At 47.2% G+C, this 27,823-nt stretch overlaps 3 long non-coding RNA genes across 5 annotated transcripts in view; 1 reads left to right on the top strand and 2 right to left on the bottom strand.

The window, feature by feature from the left end:
• Positions 1 to 41: 41 nt before the first annotated feature.
• LOC116452486 lies at positions 42 to 27,514 on the top strand. Of its 2 annotated transcripts, XR_004243512.1 has the most exons (3): positions 42 to 185; positions 11,893 to 12,045; positions 13,934 to 27,514. It is a non-coding gene; the product is annotated as an uncharacterized LOC116452486 (long non-coding RNA). The 2 variants fall into 2 exon arrangements; XR_004243513.1 differs by lacking the exon at positions 11,893 to 12,045.
• Positions 6,643 to 11,119, bottom strand: LOC116452485. The gene is made up of 2 exons (XR_004243511.1): positions 10,189 to 11,119; positions 6,643 to 10,080 (listed from the first exon to the last, which is right to left on the bottom strand). It is a non-coding gene; the product is annotated as an uncharacterized LOC116452485 (long non-coding RNA).
• LOC116452487 overlaps positions 18,805 to 27,823 on the bottom strand; it is a 32,850-nt gene continuing 23,831 nt past the window's right edge. For both annotated transcript variants that reach the window (XR_004243514.1, XR_004243515.1), the window contains exon 4: positions 18,805 to 19,942. This is a non-coding gene — a long non-coding RNA (uncharacterized LOC116452487). The remainder of the gene's footprint in view (positions 19,943 to 27,823) is intronic.

The raw sequence follows: 27,823 nt of genomic DNA, 5'->3' as shown, positions 1-27,823 counted from the left end.
GGGAGCAGCAGCTGCGAGTAGAGCACGTGGGAGCGGTGATGGCATTTGGAAGCAGGGATATTCGGAGGCGGTGATATTGGGAGCGGGGATATTTGGAAGCAGGGGATGTTTGGAAGAGGGGATGTTCGGAAGCGGGGATATTTCCGTGCCTGCCGGCACTGCCCCTGTCCCGGCCCGTTGTTAAGGTAATACCCAACACAGGATGGAAATCTGCTCCGCACCCCGGCCGCTTCCCGAGTAACGGGGACGAGGATGGCGCTGCTCGCTCGGGACTGCCCCGGGGGCTGTGCTGCAGCCGCAGCGGCGGGACGGCCCCGTGGGGCCGGGATGGGACCCTCCGGTCCCGCCGGTGGCCCCGAGCCGCCCCCTCCTCCCGCGCCGTTACCGCGGCAACCGGGGCGGCTGCAGGGGCGCGCGGCGCCGGCAGGGGGCAGCACCCGCACGGGCCTGCCCGGAGCGGCGGCGGAGGGACCGGGCGGGATCGGGATCGGGATCGGGATCGGGATCGGGATCGGGATCGGGATCGGGATCGGGATCGGGATCGGGGGTGCGGGATCGGGATCGGGGGTGCGGGATGGGGACGGGGTGGGGGCGCGATAAGGATGGGATGGGCATGGGATAGATGCGGGATAGGAATAGGATAGGAATGGGACGGGAGCAGGATAAGGATGGGATGGGCATGGGATGGGTGCAGGCAGGGTGCAGCATCCCCCCCCCTCCTGCCGCACCCAGGATCCCATCCCAGCTGCCCTGCCCAGTAATCGCCCTGCCGGCTCCTGCCAGCTCCAATTGCAGCCACATCCCACTCGTGTCACGCCGGGGTAGGGGGTTGCTCTGTCCCACGTCAGGATCAGCCCCGTGGTCACGGCAGTGCAAGGACCATCATTTGGGGTTGGCTGACTGCGTTTTCCCGTGTTATCCATGCAGCAAAACAAGGGTTGTGAACAGGATTCCCATTCAGGACTCATACGCCCAGCAGGATGCCTAAATCGTGTTCAGGATTTCTAAAACCGTCCTGAGACACCGACTTGGCAGGATCTGATGATGCAACCTGCTCCTCATCGTTTCTGAACTTCCTCTTCCTTCCTAATTTTGAACTTTTAGTTCAAGCATCACTGCCTTGATTTAGGCACTGAGGTATCCGTCATGGGAAGCTCACAGAAAGATTAGTGTCCCCCTGCTCTGTCCCTCTGCCCAGCTAAGGGAATGGCCACATCTGCTGTCGGCACAAATCAAATATGAAATTACTGTGAGTTACTCAAAGATATTCCTGGGTAAATTGGATGGTGGTTAAGGCACACTTTATTAGTGAAATATAGCTAAGAGCTAAAGGAAGGTCCAGTAAACATCTCCATTCTTAATGCAGGCTGGCACAACACCCTTAATGCTCTACAAACAGCACATCTTTAATGCAAAGAAGTCTTGTGATATCAGAAACATGAGGAAAATGGCTGTTAAGGCACCCAGACCTCTGTGCCAATTTTTAAAAATCAAACTACCAGACAGACTCACTAAGGTGCTTGTCGTGTCTCAAAATCTTAGGATTCCCATGACCAAAAGCCTCCTGAAGCCCTTAAAGGTATTTTGTGTGTCCTGGTGCTGCAGGAGTTAACCAGTGGAGAGGGTGGAATCTGCATAAGGCTGATTTGGGGAAAAAAAAATAATGAAATGCAGCTTAGCTGAGTCTGAGTGGGATTTGGGGAATGGCATTTCTGAAGGGAAACCTGTCCTAGATCGGCGCTGCCGTGCTGTGGAAGGGGCATCTTGCTGGAGGCTGGTGAGGCTCTAATTCACACCCAGAAACATCCCTCCATGAGACACAGGTTATTTATCACTTCCCATCTTGGTGCTTTCCCTGCACAGGGGTGCAGGGTGGTGATGGGTGGCCCTTGGTGCTTCCCATGGGTGCTGACACCCTGTCCTGGACACCACAGCACCACGACATGATTTTATGTGGAGCCACCTACCCCGAGGCTACACCAAGGTTGCTTTAATTTGCTCAAGATGAGCCTTTCCCCACTGAATTATTATTGTTGTTATTATTATTATAATTATTATCATTATTATTGAATATTTCTACATGCAACATCTGGGAGCCCCAGTCAATTCTGTGCAGTTTTTCCTATAAAAGAAGCTCCATGTGATTGATCCTTTCCCTTGCTCCAGAATCCATTTCCCACAGGGGTGGATGTGTGCTGGGAGCCATCCTGCCTTTCTTCCCAGATTCAGGGGGCAGGGGGATCTCAGGATGCCTGAGCCCTATTGCAAACTCCTCTGTAAACCTCTGAGTTGATGAAATCACGCAGGTGCATTTCTGTGCCCCTCCCTAGGACAGCTCAGTGCCCTGTTCACGCTGTTCCAACGACACACAGAGTCCTTGCATGCTTCCCTGCTCTGCCTGTGGGTGTGTCTGTACATGGATTTCCATGTGCACATACCCAAATATGGTATTTTTTGGAAAGTTGAGGTCACAGTGCCATGATGCTTTGCTAAAACCCATCAAACTGTCGTTCCCATTAATGCTTTCCTAATCCCAGTGTCTTGGTGAAAAGCAATCAGACCACTTTGGCTTCAGAAAAGCCACGGAGCTCTTTTCCCTAATTCCTGGTTTTATTCTCCTTACGTGGGTGCAGCATTTTAAGGCAGGTTGCAGCTCAGCATCACCCTTTTGATTCTCTCTAACCATTTCTTTGCCTCGTGGCAACACAGAGCTTTCACTGCACAAACAAATCTAAGGGATAGATAGATTTCCTCGCTGTGAAATAAGTAAAGCAGATGACTGAATAAAGTTTCAGTTCCCTGCCTGGTTCAGCAGCTCTCTCTTGCTCTATTACATTTCCTAACTTGCCTCAGCAACTCTCTTACCCAGCTCTGTGACTCTCTGAGCAGGTGATGCTGTTGGGTTTCCTCTGCACTTGAAATCCTGGCCCGACCCTTTTACACAGGGCCAAATGCTGCTCTCAGTTCCCCCGGTTAATCCAGAGTAAATCCCTGGGATTAACTGGATTTAACCCTGTGCTGGCTGAGCACTGTGTGCAGCCCTGACTGGTGGTGTTGCCCAGGGTCTGCTGGGAACCATGTCCTTGCCAGGAGCCACAGGATGGGTAAGGAGGTGCTCCCAGTAACGACCAATAAACCAGCCCACACTCCACAGGTAATGGCAGGGCAACCTGCAATGGAGGAGACAAAATCACCCAAAATCATCCTTCTTAACAAAGACCATCTCTTCTTCCCACTTTCACATCTTTCCTCCCTGCCTGCCCTGAGAGTTTCACTGCACAGTTTATCAGGATTCATTTCATTTTCATTCTCTCTGGTTTCCTCCCCAGAGCACATGACACCCAGAATGGGGGTTTGGGCAGCTGTGCAGGGTATTCCCTGCTCTTCCCTGCACTCCTTGGGGTGGGGGCACAGGGTTTTGTTCCAGTATTTTTCTCTTGGGAGCCTGGGTGAAATATTCAGGGCCTTTGTTTGACCAAGCCCAGGCTCAAAGCCTGTGTGAGGTTGGTTTTTCTATCTGCTGGATATTTTCTTGGCCTGAACTGAACAAGAGGAGGTTCTGCCTCCCTGGGACCTGGGCAAGGAGCTCATCCTTCCTCTGACTCTGCATTTTCCCGAGACTCTTTTCATGTCCATTATCCCCCGAGGGTGCTGTGGCTCCAGCTGGGTGCTGTAGGACGGAAGGCAAAAAGTGTGGGGTGAGGATGACTCTGGTCCTGCCAGCCTTGGATGGTGGGGGCTTTGGGCTCGCTCAAGCTCTGCCAAGTTGCTTCCCTCTGTTTGCATCCCTACCTCATCCTTCCCAGTCAGGCATGACCTGGAGCGAGTCCCTTTAGCTCTCCTCATGTGCAGCTGAGGGAGAAGCGCTCAACTCTCACTCCCCAAAGCCCCCTCTGTCTCCTCCGCCTCTATTCCACCCTCACCAGCAGAACCCTTCCCCTGGCACAGGAGGCTGCTGGAAAAAGAGAGCAGCAAGCCCCAAAGATGTGTCATTGTGCTGAGTGCTTTCAAACCTTGCAGGATGTCACTGTGTCACAATTTCAGTTCATTAGGTGGCGCAGGGAAGACGCTGTGACATCAAAGCGCTCCCTTTCCCTATAGAAACGGGAGCAGCTCTTTTGATCTCAGCCCCCACTATCCCCCCCAGATTAATATTTACTTGTACAACCCAAACCTACGGGGATCCTGTGCTTGATTCTGCCATATGTTCTGGGGCGCTTTTCCTTGCTTCCCTGCTTTTCTTTGGGAGGTGGCTTGTCAGCAGGGGGAGGAGTAAGCAGTAATTTTTAGATGTTTATTTATTTCCCTGCTACCCTCTGCTCCTCGGGCACAGCAGGGGAGGGCACCCAACCTATTTCGTGTCAACCAGTTGCTTTGAAGCTTGCCACAATCAAACGCTTTTATTTTGGGTAACCCGGCCAGCTGTTTGTTTGCTTCCCTGCCTTATATTGATTCAAGGAGATAATCTCCCAGGCCCCACGTGCTTAATCTGTGAGCTGCTAATGTTGCATGAGATATCGAAACAGTCCCTTTGCCCCTGGATTGCTGGGATATTTATGGCTGAAAGCAGAGGTTTAGAGCATAATGCTCATCTTCGGAGCAGCACAGAACATGTGTGTGGCTCAGAGCACAGACTGCTGGGGACTTTCATGGGGATGTTGTAGCTCTAATTCAGTGACAAAAGGTGGCCTTGTACTTTGTATTGTAGGAATATTCTGATATAATTTGGATCCTAGTGAGTCATTAGGATTTGTAATATGAGGGTTCAGCCACTGGCAGCATCTGAGTGACAGCAGTGGATGCTCCCTAAGAATCCAAAATGCAGGGCAGGAATTCAGGGTGGGGAAAAACTCAGCACAAGTGTGAAACCCCAGCTTCTTCCCCCCCAAAAAAGAGGGACCAAACCTCAAAGCCAATTTGAGCAGGATCTGGCTCTCGGTGCGTTAGCAGCTGACAAAATGGAGTGGAAATGAATTCAATTCAGAAACATCTAATTTAATGAGAGACTCTCTAAGAATAATTTTGCCGCAGATGCTTAAAGTGATTTCAACTTGAAAAGCAGGAAAGACAGACAAGATGATAGAAAATGACTATGGAATTTATACCTTCCCCTCCTTGCTTTAAGCCCTGCACATCCTGCGCGTGTCCTGGCATCAAAGCTGGAGAAAACCCTGTGCAAGCAAAGCTGCTTCTCCTGGTTTTATGGCCCAGACACAAAGAGGTGGCCACTGAAGGTGTACACAGCCACCTGCCTTGCACCCACAGGGACCAGTCAGGGAGCAAAATCTGTGGGTTTTTTAATGAATTTTTTTTAGTGGTGTTTTCAGTGCTGCTTGCAGAGTGCAAACAGGCAATATTTAAATGGTGTGCTCTGGGTATCAGTCATTCACACCATCGTGGGGAGCTCTAGATGATACTTTTGTGCCCTAAGTGCTGTTTGGGAAGGCAGATCTCAAAAGTCCTGACACAGAGACTGTTGCTGACAATAACATGACCGCTATTCTTTCTACTTTTTTTCCCCCTGCATTTTCCCTTCCTGCTGTTTGGGGGTTTAAACAGCCTTGATTTTCTGTGGCTGACAACACACCCCATATGCTATTTATCTTGTCAAAATTCTCTCCCTCTGCCCTCAGCTCCCATTTTGTTCTCATTAATAGTGATTATGAAAAATGGGGCTAAATACTTACTTTCACATGATTTATCCAAATGTTGAACTGCGTAATTGGAGAAGCTAAGACATTATCCCTTCAGATTCTGTCAAGACTCAATTTCTGCATTCGATTTAATTTTGAGACTCATGACCCTTAACAGTACATGTATTTATTGCCTTTATGGTGGCTCGGCTGTACAATATATCTATCAATCAGAGGCAGGAAGCTGCATATTATTTATAAGGATTTCAATAGTCAGTGTTTTTAAGAACACTTGTCCTTATTAACACTGGGCCCCTAGATACAACAAAATTGAAAGTCAGCTGGAAGGAATGCCCTTATAATGAAGATATTTAATAACTGGCATCACACTCTGATTTTCCTTTTGGTGACAGAAGTGACGCATGAGCAAAGGCAGGGGAGCGCTTTGTGCTGCAAAAACCTCGCCTGCCCCTTCCAGGGCCAGATCCCTTCCACTTCCCACTGGAAATGGCTCATGTCTGAAAGGCACTGGTGTGCAGGCATCTCAGATTTGGTGCTGCCTTCCTGAGCTCCCTCTCTACTGCATGTGCACACACACACACACACACACACGGTGCTTACAGGAGCCGTGGCGCTGCCTCGCAGGGATTTGGTGCATCCCTCTCCCTTTTCTAATCCATCATTTCCACGCCTGTTTTTCACGAATTACTTTTGCCCAGCGTTGGCCCTGATGGCAGCTGAATGCAAATGCTTCTCTGCAGCCAAGGGCCTCCATTCTATGGATTGTCAACGTGCAATTTGGGTTGAAACCACATCTCCTCGAGGCTTCGGAGCTGCTGTGAAGCACCAAAGCACCACAGAAACTCAACCCCACTGTTGCCAACAACACCACCCCACTGCCCAAATCAGCCCTGACACAGTGTTGAAATTGTTTATAAAACGAGTAATCAAGCTGCTAATATCTGCAAGCACCATTTTGGAAAAAAAGAAAAAGATAATAGAGCAACCATCAGGGAGTACAGTTAATGTATAAAACAATTACTGTAGTCAGATGCTTAAGCAAGAGCCATAGTGGCAACAAAGGCATTACTGTACAGAGCAGCAGTGTACAATACAGAGGAGATTTTATTTGTGATGCCAGGATGGAAAAGAAAAACTCTAGGAGGAAGCTGAGACATTTATCACCAAATTTTCACCAGCAGCCTCTTTCCTTGGCGTGAAACCTGCTAACACACGTGTGCACGCACACACATATATCTGCACACAAATACAGCTTTAACTTAGTATTACTTCTTGTAGAAATTAATACAATTATTTAAAGCACACTTATTTGCTGCCAACTAGCTCATGTCAGCAGCCATATCTCTTTTAAATGCTATATTATACAATAGTAGCAGTTTCAAATCCTAACAGCAGTAATCAGCCAGGAGAGCTTTGGTTCAAGTGGGCCTTTTAAACAAAAGCTTCCCTGTCCCATTTTTGATAAGGATCTAACTGCTAATCTTTTATTTTGCAGCCAGACAGGGTCTTGGGCACGGCTCTTCCCTCCTTGTGAGACTCTTGCAGGGAACAATAAGAATATTGATTTTTGTTTTTAGACTCGTAACACCACAGTGATTTTTCCCCACTATATTTTCTCCAGCATTCAGTGGGTTTTGCTCAGCTTTAATTGCTACAAAGCTCTCCTATTTTCTGTTGTTAGCACTAAATCCGTGCCCTGGTCTCCGCCACACGGCAGCGGTTGGGACATTTTATTGTCTCTTTAATCCCAAATCTTCTGCTGTGCATCTTCCTCTGCAAGCAGGAAAAACTGCCTGAAGAACCCCAAAGTACAGACAAAAACCATCAAGGATATAAAGAAAAGCGCTGGCTGGGATATCCTGGTTAAATATCTGTGGAGCAGGAGCTGTTTGCTGGGAGAGGGGTGCTGGGAAGGAATTTTGCTGGTTTTAGTTTAAGGATGAAAGTGAGAGTGGAATTACCTAAAACAGCTTAACTGGAGTGCCTTGGGTTTATCCAGAAAAGTTTCTGTCTATGCAGCCAATGTTGTCACCAATAATTTTTTTCTTAAACCTCTCCTTTTAGATATCCCAATTTTCCATTAATGAAATATTTTTCCCTGTAGTGAACACCTTTTTAATGTGTACAGGATATTTTAGTGCTTTCCCTGCCTTCAATTTCAAAAAGTTAATAAACAGTCAAAATTCAAAATACTTTTATCCACTTTAACAACAACATTATCACTCTAGTTTTGGGTTTATGCTATAATCTGCGTATTAGTAGAACTCAAAGCCAGCAAAACTGTATCTCCATTTAAATAAATGAAGAGATTGATGCACTTTGCAATTCCTTCTGGTTGAATTGTAGATGGAGCAAAGACAAAAAACAATACTCAGGTCATCAAGAACTTTACATTAAAACTTGGTTTCACATTGTTCCAAATTCTAACTACTTTAACCCAAATTTTAAACAGAAAAAATGCACTCATTTCTAAGAATAAGGTTAATGAAAATCAGAAAGTTTAGTCCAGCAAATAACTATTTTTGGAGCCTGTCTCATAGCACTTTCTGGGTATTTTCCCCTCACATTGGGATTTGCAAAGGGCTGTGTCCTCTTCCCCATGAACTTTGCATTTATCCATTCCTTTAGTGCTCTCTGGCTCCTGTGGGAAATCTCTTTAGTGCTGGAAATCCTGAGGTTAACTAGCTGCAATTGATATTTATTTATTAAAAGCGTTGGCTGGTCTGGAGGCTGAGCAAGGGTGAGTTTCTCATCCAGGAGATCCAGGGATTTACCTGGGGGGAACAAAATCAGCCGAGCCCAAAGGGTCCCATCCATCCCTGGGTGATTTACCAGGATCATTTGATGCATCAGGGATGCAGGAGACCTCATCCCCTCACCCCAGTGTCCTTCACTGCACTGACCGGCAAGTCCTGGTTGTTATTATTAAGGATTTTTAAATTCTATCGCTTGCCTTTTTTACAGCCAGGCAGTCACCTGTCAGCATCAATTACGGGAGTTAATATTGACGTCCTCTTAAAAGAGGTTTAAATATTAAAGTGAAAAGGGACTTGCTCTGGGCTTCATCGCTTTGTGGTGCTCGTCAATAAAACCTGAACTTGCAGAACAGTTGTCACAGCGATTTTTTATGTCTCGCGCTGACGCGATGCCTGAGTGGCAAACGTCGCTGGAATCTTTCAAATGAGCAAACTGCACTTATTAATTATGGTAATAATGACGACTTCACAGAGCTGCTCTGAGGGACACGATAGCTGAAACTTGCTCCCTGCAAAAGGGGCAGCACAGGAGCTGTTGTCTTTGTCGTTTTTAGAGGCTTTAATGCAGGAAAAAATCATCCTCTGCTTCTGGGGAAACAACCGTTCACACACACAAACCCCAACCCTCAAAATGCATATCTTTATTTTAACCACCATGGTATTTATTGATTTCCCCTGCAATTATGCAGTGCTGTATTTATTTGCAGCAGGGCTCTGCTGTGCCATATATTAAACCTCCCTTCCTCCAGTGGTGGCTCTTTAGAAAAATGCTTCTGATTTCCCCTCAGAGTATGAGGTCAATAGGCCATAACTTATGATTTTGAACCTATAGCCAGACCTAATTTATGGATCATTTCTGGTTTCTGGTGTTTAACTGTTTCTGGGAGAGGGTTTCATCAGAGAGAAGGAGCAGATCCTTGGGCACAGCTGAGATCCAGACCTATGGACTGTAGGAAAACTCAGGGCAATGCTACAGCTAATTCAGACCTGCTTCTCTATAAATTATGTATAGTTCTTCTGAAAAATGTTTGTATTTCCTAATACAGCACTAGATTGTCTCACTAAAACAAGGGAAATGTTGTTAAGAAAGAAAATTCTCACGTATCAGAAATTAATTTCAATTTGCTAAGCACAGAATGCATTTAATTCTCAAATTTTGTTTATCGGGCTAATATTGACAAAATATGGATTTGCTTTTCTGACTCCACAACTTTGGCAATGTTTGCCATGGGCATAAGGTGAAGGTTTTACATTAGAATATGTAAATATTAAAAAGAAATAATCTCCTGGTCTCTGGCACAATCAGGTTTGCGTGTGCTGGGACATCAGGGCGATGCTGCAGCGGGCAGGATCACAACGGGGTGGGTGAACTGGGGTTCACATGCTGTTTGCTCTGACTCCAGCTGGCTCAGGGAGCTCAGGAAAGGGCTGATCCCCAATTCCAGCAGATTTTGGATCAGGCACAGAGAAAGCTGGGTGCATAAATGGGGCCAGCACAGGCTGCCTGTACAGAGGGGAGCACTGGGAGCTGTCCAGGCTGGGGCCGTGGCACTCTGCATGCATCAGTTCATTTTTGACTTAGCTGCATGAGCAGCTCCTGGGAGTGATCCCCTTGTGCTTTCCATCACCAAAACCATCTGCTAGAGTTGTGCCTGGAATCGCCTGGTCCTCTGGAGGCAGCAGGGAGGGGAAAAAAAAAAAAAAAAGAAAAGGCAAAGTGAAATCCTTCCTTGGAAAGAAGAAGTAAAATAATTAATTAAATAAATAAAAGGTTTAACCTGTTTGATCCCGAATGAAGTTTTTGCAGCCCCAGAGCAGGTCAGAGTGGGCTCGGTTGGATTCATCCTTCAAGAGCTCGCTAATGGTACCGGGTGCCCGGAGGTTTGCCAGGTGCCTGGAGAGCGTGTGGAACATGCCAGGGAACAAATAAATGGTGGAGTCAAAAGCTCCTGATGAGGGTCGGATGTGAACCGGTGCCAGGCGCACTCAGCAGCCGCTCTGCAGCCCCGGCTGCGTCAGCACCGAGCTTGCCACGACAACCCTCAGCTCTGCACAGCCAGGCACGTGGGAGCTCAGGAAACCCGGCAGGAAAAATGCCATGGGAAGTGCGGGCTGGGGGCTGAGCTGCTCCTCTCACCCCTGGCTGCACACACGGAGCGAGTGCGTGAGTGCTCATACCCACGGCAGGCTCTGCCCCTGCAGCGGCACCCAGGCACCACGGGGTGACTTGGAAACGAACCCACAGCCTTTAATTCTGGATTTATGGCTGCGACTGATCCTAAGCTAACCTTTTGCCATTACAGTGCCTGAATGCAACTTTGGGGATTAATAAATGGGAAAAGTCGAGACCTTAACTGTCAGGAATATAGTAGATGTGCCCGGCGCTAAAACCAACAGCCATAAACCATGCAGGAGCTCACTTCACCTAAAGGAAAACCAGCTTCCTGGTGGATAGGGTTAACAGCATCCAGCCACAGTGCCAAGAGACACAGCCGTGGCTCCAGGCTCCAGCATCTGCCTTGCAGGAGCCCAAGGAGTTAAACCCAAGCAAACCTCCTCATGCGTTTTATGTCACAACTCCCCCTTTTTTGTCTGTGTGTGTGTGTGACCAAGCCAAGTTCTTTTTTAGCTCTACCCTTTTGAAAACTGCTGGTTACAGATAAATTAAAATGCCAGAACTGAAATTGCCCACGTTAGCCCCTAAGGGAGCCTGCACTGTCATCTTTCATTAGATGCTGATAGACCAAAAGCCCAAGGCAAAGTGAAAGCTGGTTCCTAAGAAAGGGCTGGGAGCCAGGAGCTGCATCTCTCTGCTGTAATCTTGCATCTCTGTCCTTTTAAGTTTAAGCTGAGCAATGCTTTCTTGGACATGTCTGTTTTCATACTGCAAATTTCAGTCTTAAAATCAACAGCAAATATGAACAGGGTAATCCACAGAGTCCTAAATTGTCAAGACAAGCCAGTGCATTTTCTCAGAGCAATCTGATGGTTTTGTCTGGTGTCAGCCCTTACATCCTCCAGTGCAGATGATATGTTTGGACGGTTTAATAAAGAGCCGTTTAGAAATGTGACTCTTATTAAATAATAGAACCACAGAATCTTTCAGTGACAAAGCTGGTATTTTCCCCCATGCTTCTCCCATCCCTTTTCAGGAGGGGTAGTGTCTTAGTGGGCTTTCTGGGGTGCAACACAGAGGTGAAGTGGTCTAGTCTCAAAAAACTATCAAAGTCTGCAATTATGCCTGCACAAGGAGCTTAATAAACCATAAAGGCCAGTGGCCTTCCAGCATCCTTTCACTTCGTGTTTGCATTAGAGACGTGCTATGACTTAGAAAAACGGGACTTGTCCAGGGTGTGCACAGGCACTGGGCAGTGGGCAGAAGCATCCAAAAGGAGAAACAGCCCAAATCCAATCCCTTATGAGCAACTGCAACTGCATTTTGCTGTTGTACCCAAAGGATAAAAGCTTCCTCATTTTCCCAGGGGCAGTGAATGGATGAGGATGCTCTTGGACACCACCCTTGTGCCACCTTATCCTTACAAAATCCTGCTGAGGGAATCAAACTGGGAAGCCATACTGGGGTGCCCAGCAGCTGTAACCTTTGGATTTCCAGACACCATGAAGTTCAATAGCAGGTAGCTGAATATGGTGTGTTTCAAGGCATGCAAAAGTGTTGAAAGCCTGGAGAAGCCGGCTCAGTTGGTTTTGCTCATCTGTCGCTCTAGGCAGTGAAATAATTTACTCCATTTCCATCCACCTTCTTCTCTTTATTTGTATTGAGTTATGATGGGGAAACGAGCTGCCTTAGATGTTGCTTACTTTCCTGGAGTCAGCAAGGCTTTAGTTTTCAGACCATTATATCTCTGTGCTCCTAATCTCAGTGGGTTTTTTTTTTTCCTAGCTGCTCCTGAATTAATTTTTATTCTGTGTATACAATACAAAGCAAACATCCACCCAGCAAAGTCCAGCTTTTCTCTCTGCGGCAGGCAGGACACCTCACCGCATGACACCCGCAGTTGATTGAGTGGAGGAAACCAGGACACAAAGTAAAGAAAACTGCAAAATATATTGTTCCAAAAGTTATTGGGCAAGACCATGGGGAATGAGTTTCCATTGCACTACAACTCCAGGGGAGGCAATAATAATGAGCTGCACTTAGCAAAAGTAAATACCTCCATGGAGGTGCACAGGGCTTGGGCTGCTGCACTGTGTCAGCGCTGTGAGCTGGACCCCTCATGATTGTGAAGGGAGGGGAACGATTTTGGCTCTATTTCTGGTGAGTTTCTGCTGTATGAGAGCACTTCAGTGGAAGGCATTGTGGTAGGGATGGTATGAGAGGTCTTAGCGAGGACAAACATTCCCGCAATGCAATAATTTGGCATTTAAATTATAAATTTTCTTTCTGCATCCTGAAGACTTTCTCCAATATACAAGGAGAAAGGTACTGCCATGGGCTTCATGGACAGCACTGCCATGGCTCTGCCTGCCCAATTTCACTCCTCCTCACTTTTTAAATAAATGTATACTCGTATGCTGCAGATCAAGTCTGTTGCCAGGGGCTCTCATTTGGGATAAAGCAGGGGATTAATTTCGCATACATGATCCAAATAAAATCAGAAGAGTGAAAAGAAGCAGATCAGACTTTGGGTCTCATTATGGTCACTTCTCCTGACTGCATAATTTTGGTCTTCATCTGGAGGGGTGGTGAAGGGTGTATGTGCACCCAGCAAGCCTTTGGGATGCCCAGCAAGGATGCAGCCCCATTTCCTTGCCTGGGTCCTCTGACCCTCCGGCATCCACTGTACATGGAAAGGCCATGGCATTAGACCAGCCAAGCCTCCAGCACTTTCCAACAGGTGCCTGGGAAATGCCACCAGGCAGTGATGGTCCTGACAAGGTGCACGTCAGGGTGCAGAGGTGGGTGCTCCAAAGAACCCTCTTTGGCCGTGGAGCAAAGCTGTGGGGTTGCCAGAGGGCAAATTTGGTCTAAAATCAGAAACACCATTTAGTTTCCTGCCTTATAAAAGAGGGTAATCACACTCTCTTTACATGGGTATCATGCTGTTTAATTAGTAAATGATTAATTTGCTAATGATTTCCCTGGCATGGAAAGTGCTACTGAACAGCTTCTTTTCCCAGCCATGGCAATCTGTGGCAGAAGGGAGGGACATCTGCACCTTCTCAGGCCTGTTTGGTTACTCCCCCATTCCTCCACTGCTCTGCCCAGATCTCTGCACTGGGTAGATGCAGCTCTGGGACCCCATTCCTGCAGCACCTCTGCAGTGAGGCAGGAAAGTTTTTTGTGAGCTGAGCCACAACATTGCTCTCCAGCAAGCAAAAAGAAATGTTTTCTCAGAGATGGACAAGAGCTGGGAACTGAGGACCATCTCTTCTGGCAGCCCCCCTTGTGCCTTGCTCAGAGCCACCTGCAGAAGAGACACGTTTGCATGGCAAACTCAGACATAAAACATGTTGTTCTGCTCTGTAAACACTCAAATGTCTCAAATTCTGTTTTATTCACAGTTTCAGCAAACGAGATTATCGGTGAAAGGAGAAGGAAGCAGAAGTGAATTGCAGCCTTGCTTAGGAAAAGGGAGAGAGACTAATTTAAGCCAATTTCTCCAATCAAGAAGAAAGGCTGTTTGAAAAACAGATCAAAACGAGAGTGGTTTCCTTGCAGAAGGAGTTTATCAGAATGGCATTTTCCACAAAAAGGGCTTGAGATGGACCTTGAGAAGGCTGGGGTTGATCCTCAGAGCAGTTTGCACCTTTGCAGCACACTCTGCAGCATTCCCATTCCCCGGTGTGGCTGTTTCTCCACGTTCCTCTGGCTCCCAGGGGGTTATTCTGCCACAGAGACAGATAAAAAGCCCCAGAAAGTCTTCCCTTTTCCTGCTCCAAAGCTTCCCTGACCAAGATGAATATGTACCCTGGCCTCTGGGAGCACCCCAGGTTTCAAGCAGAGACAGGGCTCATGCCTGTCCTCTGCTGTGGGTCCTGCCCTTTTAATTCTTGTGAGCAGCTTATCTGCCTTTCCTTTATGTCAATTCTCTCCTTCCTTCCTCAGGATTTTCTCCTTACCCTCATCTTCCTGCCATCCTTTTCCCCAGCCCAGCTAAGCCTCCCTTGGGAGGGGCTGCCCCTTTTACAGCTTTTTGCCTGAAGCCACGTATCTCCTAAGCAAGTGCTTTTTTGAGGGCTCTTGACATTAAAAACTCCAGTTTTGAAGCTTAATGGGGAAGTATAACTGTGACATCAGCATTGTGGCACCAGGAAAAAACCCACTGCAAATGTGAGCAGAGCTGGACCCCGCGCATCTTGAGTGGCTTCCTGTTCCTTAGGAAAGCTTGGCACAAAAATGCACTGCCTTTTGTGTGCAAAGCCGTGCACTCAGCCCTGCAAACTGGTGAGATTGGCTTAAAAATAACGATGTTTTAAAATAGAGTAAAATGCATTTTGGGCAACTTTCATATGCTCCTTGGCTTTGGAGTCGTTTTTGGTTTGGCCCTGGGGACCACTTCAATCCCATTTCCAAGTTCTTCTCTGTACCCTAAAGGGCCAGACATCTACTTGAAGAAATCAAATCAAATCAGAGATTGCCTGAAACCCCACAAAAATACTGATGCTTTTAAAACCAAACAAAATCTTCACTCCAAATGGAAGCTGGGTCCAGCCTGACAACAGAAATCACAAGTTGGCACTGCAGCCCTCCCAGCGAGGCATCCTGGCTGATTAGTGCTGCTGCCTCATTAACATGCATACCGTAATCTCATTTGCTCCAGGACTGCTTTGATGTTAATTCCAGCGTTTTGGTGCAGTGTGGTGCTGCACTCTGTGTTTCCAGGCTAGCATTCCTCTCTTCTGCAGCCCAAGCCTTTTCTTTTTTGTGAGTCTGTCCTTGCTGTGGCCACTAAAGCACTGGCCACCTTCATCCTCCCAGCCCTGTGGCTCTGCCCCGCACTTTCCAGCCTGGCCCCATACGGGTTGTGCTCTGCTTTCCATATCATTTTCTCTCCCTGTAATTTTCCAGCCATTTTTTCATGTATTTTTTCAAACTAAGAGCACCTTTTCCCCAACCCCTGTAACTCCTAGATAGGATATTCAACCATGACAGTTGTCCAGTTCGGGAACAAGAAGCCACTAAATGCTCTGAGGTAAATCCCACTGACCCCAAAGAGAAAATAAATGCACTGGTGCAGGATGGACAAGGCATAAGCAGATGTCCAGTGAGGTGGGGGACCAAAGTTTAATGGTCATTACAGGGAGCTGAGCTATCAAGAGAGCCAGACACGCTGCCAGGGTTGTCTGGGGCTGGGCTAGAGGTTTTGTTCAGAGCAAGATGGAGACTTCACCTCTCCACAAAATCAATCACTTTCACACTTCTCCAATGTGGATTCCAGATATCCTGGGTATTTTTGATGGTGAGGGCTCAGAGCTGCCTCAAAACATGGGCAGGGCCAGAAAAATGAGGCTGCTTTATTGTCTGGGAGATCAATGGCTTTAATAATTAGCATCTTACTTACACATGATTTCTATACTCAATTTGAATCTTAATTAGAGATGGAGAGGGGGATTTAGAAATCCTGGTGTAGCTCACGAGTGTCTCCCGCCTCCTTGGAGGAGGAGACCCTGTGGTGAGACCTGTGACAAACCTGCTGCAGCGTCAGGGACCTCATCCTGCTGCTTCCTGGGGAGCACCCAGTCCCTCTGGAGAGGACATTGGAGCCAAGTCCCACAGCCAAGTCCTGTACACCCACAGAGCCCCAAAGCATAGCTCCAGCCTGCAAAGGGGAACACACCAGAGCTTGAGGCTGAGGCTAAGGGTGCTGCTCAGTCCTGGAGCTGCTCTGGATGGGGCTGAGGCTGAGGCTGAGGATGCTGCTCAAACCCAGAACTGTTCCAGATGGGGCTGGTGATGCTACTCAGCCCCAGCATCTGCCCAAAGTGCTCCGCAGCTGTAAAAATCCGCTGCAGTTTAGGACCAAGAAAGGGATGGAGGGGCTGTCAGTGCAGGCAGGCGGCTTTAAAGCTCAGCCTACATATCTTTACACAAGGACATGCATTAAAAAAATGCGAGGCATTTGAAGCCCACCATTTTAATTAAACTGATTTAACATCCGAGCTTGTGAGGGGCGCAGGGCTGGCAAGCACAAAGAAGCTGCACAATCACTTTGGCTCCATTGTTGACAGGCTTTTGCTCTCTGTTTGTACAATAACCTATTGAACTTTTCCAGACTGTAATTCAATACAGAATAGATCCTTGCAGGAGGCTTTTTTGGCAGGGAGCACTGAAGGCCTTGAATCAATTTCACTTTTCCAGCGTGGTTGTTTAATGTATTGATACCAGCTGGAAAAAAAAAAAAAAAAAGGAAAAATAAAAAGGAATCAATGTTACTTTTATTTGTCCTGAGCTGAAGCCTTTTGGTTCTGTTCTTTGTGACACTGATACCATGCAGCGTGTGGCTATTGTCCCACCTTCGCCAGGAAAAGCAAAGGCTGTTAACGTGAAACAAGGCGGGTTTTTTGTCCGTAATACTTCCCGCTTTTGCAAAGGCTTAAAAGGTTTCGTAGGAAGAGAAAAGTCCAGCAATCCACCACTGCATGGCTTAGCTGGTTGTTCTGGTGATGCTGAGACAATGCTGCAGAACTGCTGGGACTCTGGGTGCGTGGCCAAGGCAGTGCTCCAGGTCAGGCGTCCCCCATCACTCGGGCTGAGTGATCACTCTGAGCACGGAGCCAGGGTTCCGCCAGCTCCTCTTTGGGGACCTGTTTTAAAAACAGCCCAGGGACCTCCTGCCATGCTCTGGCAGCACAGCTGGATCAGCCCTGTGAGGGACCTGTGCTGCATTGCCAGTGGGACACCTTCACCCTGGGCAGCATCACAGGAGTGTCTGCGCAGCCTTGGAGCGAGTGCCAGGGGAGAGGGAACATCAGCACGGCTCTGGCTGAGCTGGGGGTGGGCTGGCAGCACAGTGCAGCCCATCATCACCCTTCCATGCATCAGGATGAGGGGCGGGCAGGAGCTGGCCGATGCCCACAGTTCGGGTTGCACGGCAGGAGCACGCCGGCTCCGGAGCAGGGGACGCGCAGCGCTCCAGAAGCACTCCCAAAAGACAGGGATGTTAATTGTTACTTAAGCAATGAAGCTGTTTCAGATTGCCTGGGGTGAAGCAGCGGCGGTGGAAGGTGTCTCACTGCCAGAGTGAGAAGTGGCGTCGTTGGGGCCCCTCTTTACTGGGAAACTTTTACTGGGAGTGTGAAAGCAAGCTGGGGCCACTGGTGTGACCTGCGAGCACCTGGGAGAAAAACCAGAGAATCCAGCCCGAAGTGAGCATGCAGAGGGAAAACAAATCCCACTGGGCTTGAGCCAAGCTTCCAGGCGAAACCAGGGAGCAGGACTGGGATGACTTAGATCTCCCTGGATTCCCAGGCATCCCTGCTGAGCCACTGTGCCTTTTCCAGCCCCAGAAGAGGAACCTTTCCCTGCCTTCCTCCCATCTCAGCCCTCCCCAGTCCATGCTTCCTGCGAGGCTCTGGCCTCCACCCCGTGTGACACAGATGTCTGTTCACCAGCAGAAGATTACACGTATGAACACACATGTAGAGGGAGGGGATCTGCTTGCTGACCATTACCAGTTTTCCTCGGAAAAGGAAAGGCTGGATTTCGCAAACCCTGAGTGATGTTAGAGCACACTGATTTACACTCTCAGGGGTTTTTTTCTGTTAGGATTTACCCCAAATGAAGAGGAGACTGATACTGCAGCAGTTAACTGCAGGAAACAGGAGGAGTGTTTTGAGTGGAGTTTCACTTGCTGAAGATCTGCCCTGAAGAGTTAGTCTTGGGTTTAGAAGGCAGATGCTGGAGGGCCAGACAGAGCTTTCTGCCCTGCAAGTTACCAGGGGTAGAGAGGGTAAAACACATCCCTAAAATAAATTTGTGTGCATGGCAAGGTGTCTGTTCCTCCCCCGATTAGAAATTCAAGCTGTCTGATATTACTGTAGCGAGTCCTGACGAACGGAACTGGGAAACACAGTCACTGCTTATAATGAGGTGCTGCAGTGTAAACCTAATCTTCATTTAGAGCAATTTCTGAAAGACAAAGAGAAATCCACCTGACGAGATGCCGCTGAACCGCGCGATGCACCTACAAATCAAAGCCCCACGTCCCAAAACTTAGCTGGGAAGGGGAAATAAATGACAGGGGAGCGGCTGAGCAGGTGGAGGCCGCCTTGCAGGAGCATCCCTGGGCAGGATGGGGCCGGGAGGATGAAATGTGAGGAGCATCACAGCCCCCTCGGCTCACTCTGCCACGCACACGCGATGCACGCCTGACCCTCAGCATCCTCTCGCTCCCCTTCCTCCCCCCTCCACTTATAAATCAGAGCAGAATTAATTCAGGCGCCGCGTTTTATTTGATAAACGTCAAAATATGTAAATACCGGGCTCTCTTCCTACAGTCGCTAAAACAAATGGAAAACACATTTATTAGCATAGAGATGAGTTTAATCAAATCAGCGGCGAGTACAAATTAGCCACAGGAAACGTAATGAGCTGGGAATTAATTAGCAGCATAATGGTAATAACTTTGCCTGCTGATTACCTTGCGGCCATGGCTCTCCCCCAGGGCTTTCCATGGGTTCTCCAACAGCTGATCTTTTCTGTTGCAGGAGCCCCTGAACTGGAACAGCATGGCCGACAGCTCCCGTGCAACAGACTGGAAGAGGGGAGGGAGACCGAGGGAGGGAGGGGGAAAAAAGCCAAGTGAAAGATCCACCGCCTTCACCTTCCTTCCTTTGCCCATCGCTCTCCCGGTTTGTTCTGCCAGGCTGAGCGCTCCCTGCGCTGTGTGGGGATGCCCTCATGGGTGGTGGGCTGGGTGAGATATCTGGGTCACCTTCCCCACGTGAATGTTCCCTCCTGGGCCAAGCACATGGCACACTTCAGAGCAGCCACCTGCACCCCGGGCTTATTCCAGTTCACCCTGCTGCAGGGTGGGTAATGCTGGATCTGACTTGTCCAAAAATAAATACCCAGGCGGTTCCGGAGAGAGGCTGAAGTTGCCTCGGGAAGGGCAGGAGCAGGCTGACCCCGGAGACTCAGCTGGCTGTTTTGAGGAGCTGATGTTGCATGAGAAAGGGACAATTGGTGCTCCAGGGGCTTTATAAAGTGCTGGGCTTGTAAATTAACTGTTTGACACCAACAGTGATGGAGAACAGTGGGGGGCAGGGGACGCATGGAAGGAAGGGGCAGTTTCTCTTGATTTATTTGTATTCCTCCTGCAATGCCTCTCCTCCTAACACCTGAGCAGTCCAAAACAACTTGCATAGAGCCTTCCGGTGCCGGAGCTAAAAGCACTTCATAAGCCTTAATGAATCAAGCTGTGCAACAGCCCTGTGAGGAATTATTATTCCCAATGGTGCGGGAAGGTAAAGGGAAAAATGCTCATGTTTGGGGGCCTCCATTTGGATGCTCCAGTCCATCCTCGTGCACCTCCTCACAGCAGCCTCCCAGGCAAGTGACTGAGGCAAAACCTGAGAAGTTAAAAAAAAATACATCTAAGTTAAAAAAATAAGCCAGACTGGGAAACACAGTGATTTCTGGATGGTGAAAAGTGGGAATCCTGCTTCCAGGTCTCTGGTACCTGCAGAGCCTCTGTCTTGTCCTTAAGCATAAAGAAGCTCCACATTCAGCTCTGCTCTTTGAAGCTGAGACTAATTTCTCCTGCTTAGGGATCCAAGTAAAATCCAGAACGGACCTCTGGATGCAAAAATAAGCAAGTAGGCATACAAATTCCAGCTTGGACACCCAAGATAAAGTTTTCCAAAGCCCTCTGTACTGCTTCCCCCAAACTTTTCTGGTAATAGGTATTCACCACTACCTTCAATTACAGTATCAGACCATTGCTTCTACCAACATCTCCCTGACAACTTTGATCAAACCTGCAGCACTGCAAACAGTGCTGATGGCAATGCCTCACCTCAGCAAGCTGACTGGGAGAAGAGTTTGACAGCTGTCCCTGGAAAATCTCACAGGTCCCTCCAAAATGAAGTCAGAGGAGAGCAAATGAGTCCTGCTGTGCTCTGGATCAGACCTGCTTTCATGCAGGGACTGAAATGGATATTTAAAAGTCCCAAGATATGGCAATAATCTGGAATTCAGTCTCCATGGGATGTTTGGTGATGTGTGAACTTTTGTGGGAGCATTTGCTCCTCTGGAGAAGCAGACACAGAATTTCAACAGAGCAACTCTTTAGAGCCTGATCTGCAGAGGTGCATGGGGAAGGGATGTTTGCAGAGATCCTTACAGCATTTTTTCAGGATTCCTCCTTCCAGGAGGCAGTGCTGCCTGCTCTGTTAGAGGCTGGACTCAGCCTTCCTGCTGCTTGTTGGGTTTGTACCCCGAGCTGAAGGGTCTTCAAGCCTGATGGGCCCTGTGGGCTGTGCGAGAGCTGCCATCCACTCTCAAAGGCCATCTCTGGGATGTTCCTCTCTGGAGATCCTACCCTGCAGAGTCAGGGCAACATGGGCCTGACCTCAGATGAAAGTTGTATTGCTTCAGTTAAAGATGCTTCATTTTTAACTCCTTTTATTGCCTCTGATTTTTTTTTTTTTTATCCAAGGGAGCTTGTGCTAGTTGACACAATAGATTAAACCATGAGTCGTAGTAGAAGAATCCTGTGTTTTATTATCAGGGATAAATAATATCTCCCCCAGAGGAAAATGGGAGAACACAAGGTCACCCAGCATGCCCAGAGCGGAGCCTGAATAGAAGCTGTAAGTTGCTCCAGCCTCCTGTGCAGCCTGAGCTTCGTTCTGAAGGCAGAGGGGTTTATTCTTCAAAGTACCACTTTCCTTTGCTACCTGCAGACAAATAGGTTGCTCTAAGATGCGTTCCACGAGCTGATTTTTGCTTCATGAAAGCCTGAACCAACACTGATCATAAGAGAATTGACAGTGATCGTAAAATATGAAAGGTTTTTAAGAAGGACTCTACATCATACTGAGGTCTGCAGCAGGATTTCTGCTTCAGAGCCGGAGGGGCCAAATGCATCCCTGGTTTATTGATGAAAACGTGGAAGTGAAAGCAGCAAAAGCAGAATTGTGCCCCTGTATGTTCAAGGCTACCTAATGCCACAGAAGCTTTTAGGAAATCTACCACTTTAAGCATAAACACAAGACAATTTTGTTCTCATGCAATTTTCTTGCCAATGCTTTTTCTTAAAAATCTGTACAGCTGTCATATAAAATATGCCTGAGTTTGTTCTAATTTAGATTACGCATATTTGTCCTCAGTGAATGATTGATTAAGTGCTCTGATCTTGACTGCTATATTAGCAGCAGGGTATCTGTGCAAGAGGATTGGGAAGCTCATTGGATAAATGGTAGAGATGAAATCTTAGCTGTTACAGATCTGGGTTTCTTGTTCACAGCCAAGGCAAATGCTGTCTTCTGTGCAATAACAAACATGCTTTGTAATGTGTTCCAGGATAGTGCTGAGCCTGACTTTGTTTCCTCATGGAGGGGCTTTAAGCTGTCACAATTCCGTGGCACCAAACCCTTCGTGTCACAGATCTCACTGCAAAGAGGGTATCTCTGAGTTCACTGGATCAGTTGTGATTTACGCTGATGTAACTCAAAACAAAATGTGTCTCACTGACATCTGCGGAGCTGCTCAGATAAAACCAATACATAAGCAAAATTAGGGGAAAAATAAGATCTCTCTGTGAAACCGAGCTCATTCAAAGCAGCAAGCACGGCTTAGCAGGACTGACCAAAATGGAAAACCTCCTTCAGGGGTTAGCTACCCTGTCAATCTCACTTTACCATCACTGACCCTGAGCTGGGAGCAAATACATTGTTACCTACAGGAGCTGGGAGATATTTTCTTGCTTCTTTGTATAATCTTAGGTTCCGTACTTCTTACAGGAAATTATGTCAATTTATGTTTTGTCATATTTTCATTTGTTCGTGTTTACGAGCTAGAATGGACACAACTAAAGGTACTTGAAAACACCAACTTAAAAAAAAATCCACTTTATTTTTCTTTAATGCATCTTCATTTCTACACTGGTCTATTGCATTGTCTTTGCAACACTGTAGCACTGAGAAGGTGTGGTAACAGAACAGGCAATTATGAAAAGAAAGGAGGATTTTTTTTTTCTCCTTTTCTCTTTCTGAATCATTTCCCTGACCTTCTTGGAGGTGTAGAGAAAGCTTCCAAAACCATCAGAATAAATAGGTTGTTTACTGTGATGTTTTCAGCCTTGGTAAAAAAAAAAAAAAAAAAAGAAGATAAAGAATAAAGAAAAGAAAATCCCTATACCCGCTGTCTTCCAAAAGGAGACAGATCAAGTGTGAACTCTAGAGAAAATATTCCAAAATCTGAGCATGATGCTGTCACAGCAAAGCAGAGTAAAACAGAAAAAAGCTAAACAAAAAGTGACCCCAGGGGGACTCAGCACCCTCCTTCTTATCGTGGACTTGGGGGGGAAAAAAAGGGGCAGGTTGCAGAAATACCAAAACAAGGGGATTTATCTTGGCAAAGACTCTGTCCCAGCCTGATTTCCCGTGATTAGGGTATCATGATTGCCGGTGTCCGCACTGATGTGCTCCCAGCCCCTGCACACGCGGGGACAGGATCTCAGGTGACCCCTGAGCGATCCCGGCCGCCCAACGCGAGCCCTTTCCCGGGGAAAACCATGGCCTGCAGCCACGGAGGGAAGTGCTAAGCTGTGTTAATGATGCTGTGTTATCATCAGGCTCTAATGCTGCCTGGGATGGATGTCACCGCTGTGTATGTTCCTGCAGATCAGTTGGTAATTACACTTGGATCCAAAGTAATTACGCTGAGACTTGCACTCCGGTTTAGGAGACAGAAATAACCATGCACTCGCCTGGTCCCACACGTAGCACTTGTGATGTAATTTAATAGCCAGCTACTAACATGAAAGTAAAGAGGCATTTCTCTTGTATTTATGCCCTTTTAAATTAAACATCGGTGTTTTTCCCTGTGAAAGGAGCACTGTGCCACTGGTCTACTTTTCCTGCTCAAGCGCCCTCCTCTTTTCCTGACAAAATGAAATACACCGAAGGAAAATAAATATTTATGAGCTCCTCCTGGGGGGTGATTGTTTTGACGCAGGTCTTGCTTTGGCTTCACTCTCTGCCCTATTTAAAATTTCGTCAGGGAAAAGCCGTCCTTCTAAAGGCTGGAGGAAGATGAGGCATTTGGATGAGTTTTGTGGTCTCTGGGTGGGGAGCAGAGGGACCAACCTTCCTTTTGGAGGTTTTCCAGGTCACATCTGCCAGTGTGTTTCCTCTTTACCCTCCCAACACTAAACACCTGGACAGCTGTAGCACTGCATTAAGCACCTATTTTTGACGAGGAGCTCAGAGGCGAGGGAGGCAGCCGGGTGCCTGGAGCCCACCTGCAATGAGAACCTTCCCTGTCTGCAGTTCTGTTTCCCAACTGTCCATCAGCAGAATACGCAGCTTTTTTCTCATGTAGAATCCTCTTGTGCATTCCCAAATAAGCCAAGACTCTGCAAATATTCCCCTTCCTTCAGGGTGAGGAGCTTACTTTGGTTAGGAAAAGAAAGAGTTTACTGGGATCTCTTTCTTTTGGCAATGTCTGGGTAATCATTGCTTGTGATAATGCCATCCCAGATGTTGAAACATCTCCTGTATTAATTTTACCCAGAAGATAATTTCCCTTAGAAATCATGTGCAAATCCCCTGTTCTAATTTAAGAATTAATTCAGTACACTAAATCTTAGCTCTTCATCCTGGAAATGTTTTGCAGTGTCTGTTAACCCTTTGCAACAACAGCAACCAGCCCAAGTGGGGGATGTAGAGCTGTAACTAAGTCTGTCTCTCACACCAAGCTCTTTTTGAGGCCAGTACACAATATTTTGAAGCCTAGGCACCTAGAGCCTACCTGCTTAAATGATTTCCTTGTCCTCAGAGAATAACAAGCATAGATTAATTTGTTGTTGCACTTATGGGGGGAGACACACCAGTGGTCCCACACACCGCACTGCAGTGGTGCCTGGAACTGCCATCTCACCCACCATCAGGGCTTCGACAGATGCTAGGAATGAAAATAGGATGATTCCACATTTAACCAGACATGGAGGAGAAAGAGGAGCTGAATGGTTTGGCTGAACCTGTGTAAGAAATGTATGGGAGAGCTGGGAACACATCACACTTCTTCAGAGTCCTGGATGTGGGTCAGTAGTACCTGACCATCTCTCCCTCCCTGGGTGGGCTCAGGCACACAGAAGTTCACACCAGTACTACTAGATAAAAGTACTGCTGGTGTGAACTGCTTCATGCCTTTGCTGGACTTTCTTCATTTAATTTACAACGGAAAGTGTGTCACACTCCAGACCGGGCATTTTCCTGCCCTTCCACGTTGTGACAATCCTAAAGCATCACAGCCTTTATACTGAAAGTCTTTGACTGCCATTGAAAAGAGTGAAGAAAATAAAGAGGCCAAATCTCTGAATTTCCCCCTGATATGTGAGATCAGAGTGCAGTCCAGCACACCTTTTGTGGAGCAGGATGCTCCAAAAAACATTTCCTGGTTCCTAGCAGAACAATATAACTTTATCCCATCCCAGTGGTAATACCCAGCAACTGCCTCATGCAACGTGAAGCTGCATTTGGGATTCCACTGGTTTTACTGGGGGTGGTTGTGTTTGCACAAGCAGCACCTCATGCACTTTGCAGAGCAGAGTGCCAGCCAAGGACCTGCTCCAAAGAGGATTCATTCGGAATCAGCTTTGATAATCATCATAAGGTGGTAATAGGTGATTAGAGCCAGGTTATTCCAGCATCTTCACCACCACCCCCTAAACTCCTGGATCCTGTACTGACACTGTGCAGCAACTTGTCGTCAGAGGAGAAGAATGATGCAATCCACTCCCCAAATCCTTTCTCTTTCATTTCAATGAAATAGACTGGGAAAATATTGCTGTGTCCTTGTGGTCCTTAAGCAAAGGAGGCTGCATTTGTGCTACCCTGAATTTCGGCACACTGACAGGCTGGATCTGCTGGCCCAGCAGTCCAAGCATGTGCATTGGTTATTATTCCTCCTGATGAATTCACTTGGGGGATCTGCTCCTTGAATGCAAAGCTCTCAGGTCAGAACAAATGGAAAATGCATTACACAGAGCGTGACATGCTGTGAGTCCCAGAAATGTGTTCAGATACGTCCATAGGCAGTGGGATAAAGCTGTTCCTTTATCTCACAGTTGCTGATGGAATCTCCTTCTAGAAACCTGTTTTTGCATCAGCAATGGCTATTTGCAGTGAATTACTGGAGTTTCTTGTATTTATTACATATTGAAATATAACAAGCTTAAATTACAGCTTTGTTCTAATTTTGATTAGTGGGGAACATGACAAAAAAGACCCAATATCAAATCTGAAATATTTAGAAAGCCTTTCTCTAAAAAAAACGAGAACTTGAAGTGTTTTGATAGGAAAGCTAGCTGCAGTTTTCCAACAAAAATTTTCATGCAACATCTCAGGATCTTGATCCCGAAACGGAACAATTTGTGGTGTCTGAGGCCCTGATCCTGCCACGAAACATGTACTGGCTGGTTCTGTGGGAGTTTTCTCCTTTCTTCAGCAAGGCAGAGACAGAGTTTAGTGTTATTTAGTGAATTGTCACAAGGCAAGACACAGATATTCTCACCCAACCCACTGATCTTTCTAGAAGACTTTATATATCATTTGTTTTGCTGTTTTCATTTGCTTTGCTGCTTTCCTGAGTTACAGGATACTACATTCTCATTCAGGGTGTTCCATATTTATCTTCGAAGGAACAGAACTGTGTTTCCAGACATGTTTTGCAGCTCAGATCAACATGCACAAGTCTTGGTCCCACCATTATTCTCCCAAATGTGTAGGATGTGGGAAGCTGAGGTGTGGATGTGTTGACATAATCAAGATTCAAGTGGGCAGAAGTTCACTGTTAGTTTGGCGGCCTGGGAGAGGTGTCCTGGTGTCTGCTGGAGGTGGGAGCAGAGGTCCTGTGCAGCAGCAAGGAAGGAAATATCTCAGCAATAAATGATGCCCACTGTCAGCACTGATCACGCCTCTCTGTGAACGCTCAACCCTGGCACCTCTTGCTCCCAGGACCCAGCTCCCAAGCTCAGTGTTTGAGCTGAGGACAGTGAGCATTGGCACAATCGAACATCTTCTTTTCCCTCCCTTCATTTCCCCTCCCACAGGGGAAAAAAACTTGGGTTTAAAGTCTGCTCTTGTTTGATAACTTCCCTTAACTACCAGCTAAATAATACATGAACACTGAGCCTCCATGCTGACTGATGACTCCCTCTCCTGACCCTGTTTTACTTTTATTGCTTGGCTCGGGCCAGTTCCTTCAAGTCCTGAATCATCAGAACAGAGACCTTGAGGTATTCCAGGCAAATCAATCCCTGGCCCATTGACATATTGCTTTAGCTAACCAACCATACAACTTCGCTTTTCCCTGATAATTTCTCAATTAATTGCTTTTCAGCTCTCATTCGTTACAAGGTCAGGCTGTGACTGGACTTGTACATTCCCATCTCTGATAAACTCTCCTGGTCCCCTAATCAGCCACGACTGGGATTTTAGTTCCATTAACTTATTCATCATCCAGACATTTTCATCTTGGGGAGCTTGACTTTTGATTGTATCAGGAGTATCTTCAATTATTTAAGAGGACTTAAAATTGCCTTCTTACCTAAAAGGAAAATGCATTTGGAGCCCTGAAAATTGATCATATTGGACCAGTGTCTTTTGGATGTTCATATGTGCAAGCCCACGTTAAAAAAAAAAGCTCCTGCATGGCCAGAACAGAAGAATTTGCTGCTGGTGAACATGTGTGTGCATGAGGCTGACTCTATTAAGATGTCAGCTATAGGGGAATGACAGTGTGCTGATGACTGGTGGCTTACTAATGCTAAATCACGCCTGAGATTCTGTTCCATGATGTCAAACATTGATTCAGTTTCCGTGGGAAGTTATGCAAATGCCAGAGCCCTTCAACGAGATCTGAGACTGAAATTGCAAGCAAAAAAACCCCTAATAATAAAAAAAATTGCTTCCCTTCTCCTGGCAAGAAATCTTTTTGGAAAATCTTGAAGGGAGCTGCTGCAGGAAGGGGGTGCATTTTGAACAGGTCCCCACAGGCAGAAGTGCTCGTAGGACCCTTCTTCAGCTTTGGTGAGAGCTGGGAGCCAAATTCTTCTCTTCTGCTGCATCCTTCTGTCTGGGGCTGTGCTTCACCTTTGCAGCAGCTGGTCCAGTCCAAGACAGCAACGCACGAGAGCCATTTTCCACAAAATTTGTCTTTCAACAGAAGCAGCAGGCCACGTTACACAACAAGATGCCTCCATCCCAGCTCTTCTCCACGCCCCT

This window comes from Corvus moneduloides, chromosome 17 (genome assembly GCF_009650955.1).
Source record: "Corvus moneduloides isolate bCorMon1 chromosome 17, bCorMon1.pri, whole genome shotgun sequence".
In the NCBI taxonomy this organism is placed as follows: Eukaryota; Metazoa; Chordata; class Aves; order Passeriformes; family Corvidae; genus Corvus; species Corvus moneduloides.
Note: the sequence above shows the minus strand (reverse complement) of the source record. Positions and strands in the feature narration are given on the sequence as shown.